Source organism: Oncorhynchus masou, unplaced genomic scaffold (assembly GCF_036934945.1).
Source record: "Oncorhynchus masou masou isolate Uvic2021 unplaced genomic scaffold, UVic_Omas_1.1 unplaced_scaffold_1028, whole genome shotgun sequence".
Taxonomy (NCBI): domain Eukaryota; kingdom Metazoa; phylum Chordata; class Actinopteri; order Salmoniformes; family Salmonidae; genus Oncorhynchus; species Oncorhynchus masou.
In genome coordinates, this window is record NW_026999973.1 from 157,024 (window position 1) to 165,566 (window position 8,543).

Genomic DNA, 8,543 nt, shown 5'->3' on the forward strand with positions numbered 1-8,543 from the left:
CACACTGTCGTGGGTGAACAGGGAGTACAGGAGGGAACTAAGTACACAGCCCTGAGTGGCCCCAGTGTTGAGGATCAGCATGACAGACGTGTTGTTGCCTACCCTTACCACCTGGGTGCGGCCCTTCAGGAAGTCCAGGATCCAGTTGCAGAGGGAGATGTTTAGTCCCAGGGTCCTTAACTAATGGTAACAGCCATCATTCTATTGATATACCAACATTTTTTAACACTTACATTTGTATTACATGATCTATTAAATACTTGAATTGTCTTATTAAATTGACTTAAATACTGTTCGTTGTCGGTAATCTGCCACTGTGGTCGTGGTCACTGAGTTCAGGTCCATTCTGACGTTCAAGGTATTTATTATATCTGACCCTATGTGGTCCTCCCCCCACTCCTCTCTTCATGATGTGGTGTGGGCGTGTGGCGTATCTCATCCTGACCCTATGTGGTCCTCCCCCCACTCCTCTCTTCATGATGTGGTGTGGGCGTGTGGCGTATCTCATCCTGACCCTATGTGGTCCTCCCCCCACTCCTCTCTTCATGATGTGGTGTGGGCGTGTGGCGTATCTCATCCTGACCCTATGTGGTCCTCCCCCCACTCCTCTCTTCATGATGTGGTGTGGGCATGTGGCGTATCTCATCCTGACCCTATGTGGTCCTCCCCCCACTCCTCTCTTCATGATGTGGTGTGGGCGTGTGGCGTATCTCATCCTGACCCTATGTGGTCCTCCCCCCACTCCTCTCTTCATGATGTGGTGTGGGCGTGTGGCGTATCTCATCCTGACCCTATGTGGTCCTCCCCCACTCCTCTCTTCATGATGTGGTGTGGGCATGTGGCGTATCTCATCCTGACCCTATGTGGTCCTCCCCCCACTCCTCTCTTCATGATGTGGTGTGGGCATGTGGCGATCTCATCCTGACCCTATGTGGTCCTCCCCCACTCCTCTCTTCATGATGTGGTGTGGGCGTGTGGCGTATCTCATCCTGACCCTATGTGGTCCTCCCCCACTCCTCTCTTCATGATGTGGTGTGGGCATGTGGCGTATCTCATCCTGACCCTATGTGGTCCTCCCCCACTCCTCTCTTCATGATGTGGTGTGGGCGTGTGGCGTATCTCATCCTGACCCTATGTGGTCCTCCCCCACTCCTCTCTTCATGATGTGGTGTGGGCATGTGGCGTATCTCATCCTGACCCTATGTGGTCCTCCCCCCACTCCTCTCTTCATGATGTGGTGTGGGCGTGTGGCGTATCTCATCCTGACCCTATGTGGTCCTCCCCCACTCCTCTCTTCATGATGTGGTGTGGGCGTGTGGCGTATCTCATCCTGACCCTATGTGGTCCTCCCCCACTCCTCTCTTCATGATGTGGTGTGGGCGTGTGGCGTATCTCATCCTGACCCTATGTGGTCCTCCCCCCACTCCTCTCTTCATGATGTGGTGTGGGCGTGTGGCGTATCTCATCCTGACCCTATGTGGTCCTCCCCCACTCCTCTCTTCATGATGTGGTGTGGGCGTGTGGCGTATCTCATCCTGACCCTATGTGGTCCTCCCCCCACTCCTCTCTTCATGATGTGGTGTGGGCGTGTGGCGTATCTCATCCTGACCCTATGTGGTCCTCCCCCACTCCTCTCTTCATGATGTGGTGTGGGCGTGTGGCGTATCTCATCCTGACCCTATGTGGTCCTCCCCCCACTCCTCTCTTCATGATGTGGTGTGGGCATGTGGCGTATCTCATCCTGACCCTATGTGGTCCTCCCCCCACTCCTCTCTTCATGATGTGGTGTGGGCATGTGGCGTATCTCATCCTGACCCTATGTGGTCCTCCCCCACTCCTCTCTTCATGATGTGGTGTGGGCATGTGGCGTATCTCATCCTGACCCTATGTGGTCCTCCCCCACTCCTCTCTTCATGATGTGGTGTGGGCATGTGGCGTATCTCATCCTGACCCTATGTGGTCCTCCCCCACTCCTCTCTTCATGATGTGGTGTGGGCATGATATCTCATCCTGACCCTATGTGGTCCTCCCCCACTCCTCTCTTCATGATGTGGTGTGGGCGTGTGGCGTATCTCATCCTGACCCTATGTGGTCCTCCCCCACTCCTCTCTTCATGATGTGGTGTGGGCGTGTGGCGTATCTCATCCTGACCCTATGTGGTCCTCCCCCACTCCTCTCTTCATGATGTGGTGTGGGCATGTGGCGTATCTCATCCTGACCCTATGTGGTCCTCCCCCACTCCTCTCTTCATGATGTGGTGTGGGCATGTGGCGTATCTCATCCTGACCCTATGTGGTCCTCCCCCCACTCCTCTCTTCATGATGTGGTGTGGGCATGTGGCGTATCTCATCCTGACCCTATGTGGTCCTCCCCCACTCCTCTCTTCATGATGTGGTGTGGGCATGTGGCGTATCTCATCCTGACCCTATGTGGTCCTCCCCACTCCTCTCTTCATGATGTGGTGTGGGCATGTGGCGTATCTCATCCTGACCCTATGTGGTCCTCCCCCACTCCCCCCTCTCTTCATGATGTGGTGTGGGCGTGTGGCGTATCTCATCCTGACCCTATGTGGTCCTCCCCCACTCCTCTCTTCATGATGTGGTGTGGGCGTGTGGCGTATCTCATCCTGACCCTATGTGGTCCTCCCCCACTCCTCTCTTCATGATGTGGTGTGGGCATGTGGCGTATCTCATCCTGACCCTATGTGGTCCTCCCCCACTCCTCTCTTCATGATGTGGTGTGGGCATGTGGCGATCTCATCCTGACCCTATGTGGTCCTCCCCCCACTCCTCTCTTCATGATGTGGTGTGGGCATGTGGCGTATCTCATCCTGACCCTATGTGGTCCTCCCCCACTCCTCTCTTCATGATGTGGTGTGGGCGTGTGGCGTATCTCATCCTGACCCTATGTGGTCCTCCCCCCACTCCTCTCTTCATGATGTGGTGTGGGCGTGTGGCGTATCTCATCCTGACCCTATGTGGTCCTCCCCCACTCCTCTCTTCATGATGTGGTGTGGGCGTGTGGCGATCTCATCCTGACCCTATGTGGTCCTCCCCCCCACTCCTCTCTTCATGATGTGGTGTGGGCGTGTGGCGTATCTCATCCTGACCCTATGTGGTCCTCCCCCCACTCCTCTCTTCATGATGTGGTGTGGGCGTGTGGCGTATCTCATCCTGACCCTATGTGGTCCTCCCCCACTCCTCTCTTCATGATGTGGTGTGGGCGTGTGGCGTATCTCATCCTGACCCTATGTGGTCCTCCCCCACTCCTCTCTTCATGATGTGGTGTGGGCGTGTGGCGTATCTCATCCTGACCCTATGTGGTCCTCCCCCCACTCCTCTCTTCATGATGTGGTGTGGGCGTGTGGCGTATCTCATCCTGACCCTATGTGGTCCTCCCCCACTCCTCTCTTCATGATGTGGTGTGGGCGTGTGGCGTATCTCATCCTGACCCTATGTGGTCCTCCCCCACTCCTCTCTTCATGATGTGGTGTGGGCGTGTGGCGTATCTCATCCTGACCCTATGTGGTCCTCCCCCCACTCCTCTCTTCATGATGTGGTGTGGGCGTGTGGCGTATCTCATCCTGACCCTATGTGGTCCTCCCCCACTCCTCTCTTCATGATGTGGTGTGGGCGTGTGGCGTATCTCATCCTGACCCTATGTGGTCCTCCCCCCACTCCTCTCTTCATGATGTGGTGTGGGCGTGTGGCGTATCTCATCCTGACCCTATGTGGTCCTCCCCCACTCCTCTCTTCATGATGTGGTGTGGGCGTGTGGCGTATCTCATCCTGACCCTATGTGGTCCTCCCCCACTCCTCTCTTCATGATGTGGTGTGGGCGTGTGGCGTATCTCATCCTGACCCTATGTGGTCCTCCCCCACTCCTCTCTTCATGATGTGGTGTGGGCATGTGGCGTATCTCATCCTGACCCTATGTGGTCCTCCCCCCACTCCTCTCTTCATGATGTGGTGTGGGCATGTGGCGTATCTCATCCTGACCCTATGTGGTCCTCCCCCCACTCCTCTCTTCATGATGTGGTGTGGGCATGTGGCGTATCTCATCCTGACCCTATGTGGTCCTCCCCCACTCCTCTCTTCATGATGTGGTGTGGGCGTGTGGCGATCTCATCCTGACCCTATGTGGTCCTCCCCCACTCCTCTCTTCATGATGTGGTGTGGGCGTGTGGCGTATCTCATCCTGACCCTATGTGGTCCTCCCCCACTCCTCTCTTCATGATGTGGTGTGGGCGTGTGGCGTATCTCATCCTGACCCTATGTGGTCCTCCCCCCACTCCTCTCTTCATGATGTGGTGTGGGCGTGTGGCGTATCTCATCCTGACCCTATGTGGTCCTCCCCCCACTCCTCTCTTCATGATGTGGTGTGGGCGTGTGGCGTATCTCATCCTGACCCTATGTGGTCCTCCCCCACTCCTCTCTTCATGATGTGGTGTGGGCGTGTGGCGTATCTCATCCTGACCCTATGTGGTCCTCCCCCCACTCCTCTCTTCATGATGTGGTTTGGGCGTGTGGCGTATCTCATCCTGACCCTATGTGGTCCTCCCCCACTCCTCTCTTCATGATGTGGTGTGGGCATGTGGCGTATCTCATCCTGACCCTATGTGGTCCTCCCCCCACTCCTCTCTTCATGATGTGGTGTGGGCGTGTGGCGTATCTCATCCTGACCCTATGTGGTCCTCCCCCACTCCTCTCTTCATGATGTGGTGTGGGCATGTGGCGTATCTCATCCTGACCCTATGTGGTCCTCCCCCACTCCTCTCTTCATGATGTGGTGTGGGCGTGTGGCGTATCTCATCCTGACCCTATGTGGTCCTCCCCCCACTCCCTCTCTTCATGATGTGGTGTGGGCGTGTGAAATATCTCATCCTGACCCTATGTGGTCCTCCCCCCACTCCTCTCTTCATGATCTCATCCTGACCCTATGTGGTCCTCCCCCACTCCTCTCTTCATGATGTGGTGTGGCGTGTGGCGTATCTCATCCTGACCCTATGTGGTCCTCCCCCACTCCTCTCTTCATGATGTGGTGTGGCGTATCTCATCCTGGGTCCTCCCCCACTCCTCTTCATGATGTGGTGTGGGCGTGTGGCGTATCTCATCCTGACCCTATGTGGTCCTCCCCCCACTCCTCTCTTCATGATGTGGTGTGGGCGTGTGGCGTATCTCATCCTGACCCTATGTGGTCCTCCCCCACTCCTCTCTTCATGATGTGGTGTGGGCGTGTGGCGTATCTCATCCACAACCTTATCTAGTGAAACAACCTACAGATTGAAATGACTAGCACGGAAAATCCACTGACAGTCCATCATCTATTTGATTTGCATTCCCTTTCAAGATTGTTTGAACAAAATCAGATGTGTAATTGTCTGGTTTAGTCTGACACATGATTAGATGGTCATTAGATGGTCATTTGATGTGTAAGCATGGGCCTACTTGGCTGATGAAACCCATTTAGAAAACAGAAACAGTAGTTTAGGTTGATGCATAAAAAGTATGAACAGTTCAGTCAATGAAGAGGTTGGTTCGCACATAAGACAAACTCAGAAATATGATGTGGTACTTAGCTCTAATAAAGAGGGTATAGCTTAACTAAAAGCTCAGTCTAAGACTACAGAACAGAGCCACCCTTTGGTGGTGTTGAAGGACAGCTAGTGGTACAGTTGGCTTCTTGGTCTTCTAGGCAACCGTCGGTCTACTTCAGATTGACAAAAAATACCTAGAAATGTCCAGAGAAATACAAAACATCACTCTTCTTTACTGTTTGGATATGGGTTTTCATTCGCTCAATTACGTGATAACGCCATAATAACAGAGCGAGACTATTCATTTCCAATGGAGCCCAAAGTGCCAGTTAACTGTCAACGTTCCCCTGTCAGACAGGCTCGTGGTGTTTCTGAGCAGGGGTCATGTCCAAGTGGTGGGGCTCTTCAGCCTTATAGTAGTCGATAAGTACTGTTACTATACAAGAGGCACACTCCACAGGTGCTGCTCGGGTAAAGCTATAACAACCACGTTTTTATCAATCAACTTACCTGTCAACTTTATTAAAGATTAACTGTCAGATAAATCAATGAAAATGGTCATTTAAGTATGAATCAGAAAATTCAACTCTGGTTCAAAAAGTGAAGAGTTTGAAGTTACTTATTTGTAATTGAATGTCTTCCTTCAATGGGATGGTTTATTTTAAAAGGGAAAGTTCAGCGATGTTACATAATGATATTTGTTTACATACCTTTGTTTTTTGAGTTGTTGAAATGGATCTTTGAAGACGTGCCCACAGTTTCATAGAAATTTGGTTGAATAATGTGACTTTTAAATTAAATGCTATTTTTTATGCTGTTTCCATTCTTACAGTCTTATTGGAGGACAAAACATACTTCAGGAATGAAAAGACTCCTCAGACTCAAGTCACATTATTGATGTGTGGTGGAAAACGTTCATCCTATCACGTGAAATTCTCCCTTCTAGGAAGTGAAATATTTGTGCCTAAGATTACATATTTCGTCATTACATTCAATACACTATAACTCCCCCACCAAGACGGAAAGACAAACAAGTATCAGGAAAGATCAACAAGTAATGAGGTTAATATCAATGTCAAATGATTAGACCATTTAACATTGAGCCAACACTACATCCATTGTTTTGGTCCTTGCTGTTTCCCAGAAAATAATGTTCCTCGCCTGACCTTTATTTTATTAAGGCATAATATTATAATTTATGGTATGTTGTGGTATAATTTAGAGGTTTATATTTTCTAACCTTGTACGCAAAAGTAGGATGAACATTATTTGATGGCATATGAACAGGGCCAGGAGTTTTTCCTAAGCCGGTGACATGACCAGGAAAAGCTCCAGATTCTATTTATACATAAGGTGGTCAGGACAACTCATATCTCTGTATGAAACCTATAACCTTAAAGTACAGTGGCTTATGAAAGTATTCACCCCTCTTGGCATTTTTATTATTTCGTTGCCTTACAACCTGGAATTAAAATAGATTTTTGGGGGGTTTGTATCATTTGATTTACACAACAACTATCACTTTGAAGATGTATACTATTTTTTCTTGTGAAACAAACAAGAAATAAGGCAAAAAAAACAAGCTTGGCACATCTAGCCACTGGGATGTTTGCCCACTCTTCAAGGCAAACCTGCTCCAGCTCCTTCAAGTTAGATGGGTTCCACTGGTGTACAGCAATGTTTAAGTCATACCACAGATTCTCAATTGAAATGAGGTCTGGACTTTGACTAGGCCTTTCCAAGACATTTAAAACTTTCCCTGTAAACCACTCGAGTGTTGCTTTAGCAGTATGCTTAGTGTCATTGACCTGCTGGAAGGTGAACCTCCATCCCAGTCTCAAATCTCTGGAAGACTGAAACAGGTTTTTCTCAAGAGTTTCCCTGTATTTAGTACCATCCATCATTCCTTCAATTCAGACCAGTTTCCCAGTCCCTGCCAATGAGAAACATCCCCACAGCATGATGCTGCCACCACCATGCTTCATTGTGGGGATGGAGTTCTTGGGGTGATGAGAGGTGTTGGGTTTGTGCAGACTGTCACGACTTCCACCGAAGTCGGCTCCTCTCCTTGTTCGGGCTGCGATCGGCGATCGACGTCACCGGCTTTCTAGCCATCGCCGCTCCATTTTTCATCTTTCCCTTTGTTTTGCCTTGTTCCTTACACATTCCGTAATCATACTGAATGTATTAAGTCCTCAGTTCCCCTACTTGTCTTTGTGTGTAATTGTTTATTGTTAGATGGTGTTGTATCTGGCGCTATACTTTATTATTGTTTCTGTGTTATTTTGGCACGTTGATTTTTCATGTATGTCATTTGTGGAACTGAATTTAAGTGTGTCTATTTATTTCACTCCGCTCTCCTGCACCTGACTTCGCCTCCCTTATACACACCTAACAGAATTACACACCCACCATGGAGTCAGCAGGAGCAGGTACCCCGGTTAGAGGAGTCGAGGAGCGCGTCCAGGAACATTCGGCAATGTTAAATCATCTTGGTGCCATGATTGATCACGTTGTTCAAAGCATGGACCGCTGGGAGAGACAGGAAGTCTCTCCAGTTCCTCGACCAGCACAACTGGGGTTGCCTCCACCCGTCCGGAGCCAGTCCCAGTGGGATACGTCTCTCCCTTCCCAGGGAATATGATGGGGCGGCATCACAGTGCCAGGGATTCCTGTTACAACTGAACCTCTACCTGGCCACTGTGCACCCAGCTCCCTCAGGAAGGGAGAGAGTGCCTGCCCTCGTCTCCTGCTTCACAGGAAGGGCGCTGGAGTGGACGAGCGCTGGAGTGGACAAACGCTGGAGTGGACAAACGCCATGTGGAGAGAAGGAGACACGGCGTTGGACCACTTCGAGAAGATCACCCGTCGCTTCCGGGCCGTCTTCGACCACCCGCCCGAAGGTAGAGCGGTGGGAGACTCTTCCATTTAAGGCAGGGGACGAGGAGCGCCCAGGAATTCGCACTGGAATTCCGGACCTTGGCCGCCGGAGCAGGCAGGAACAACA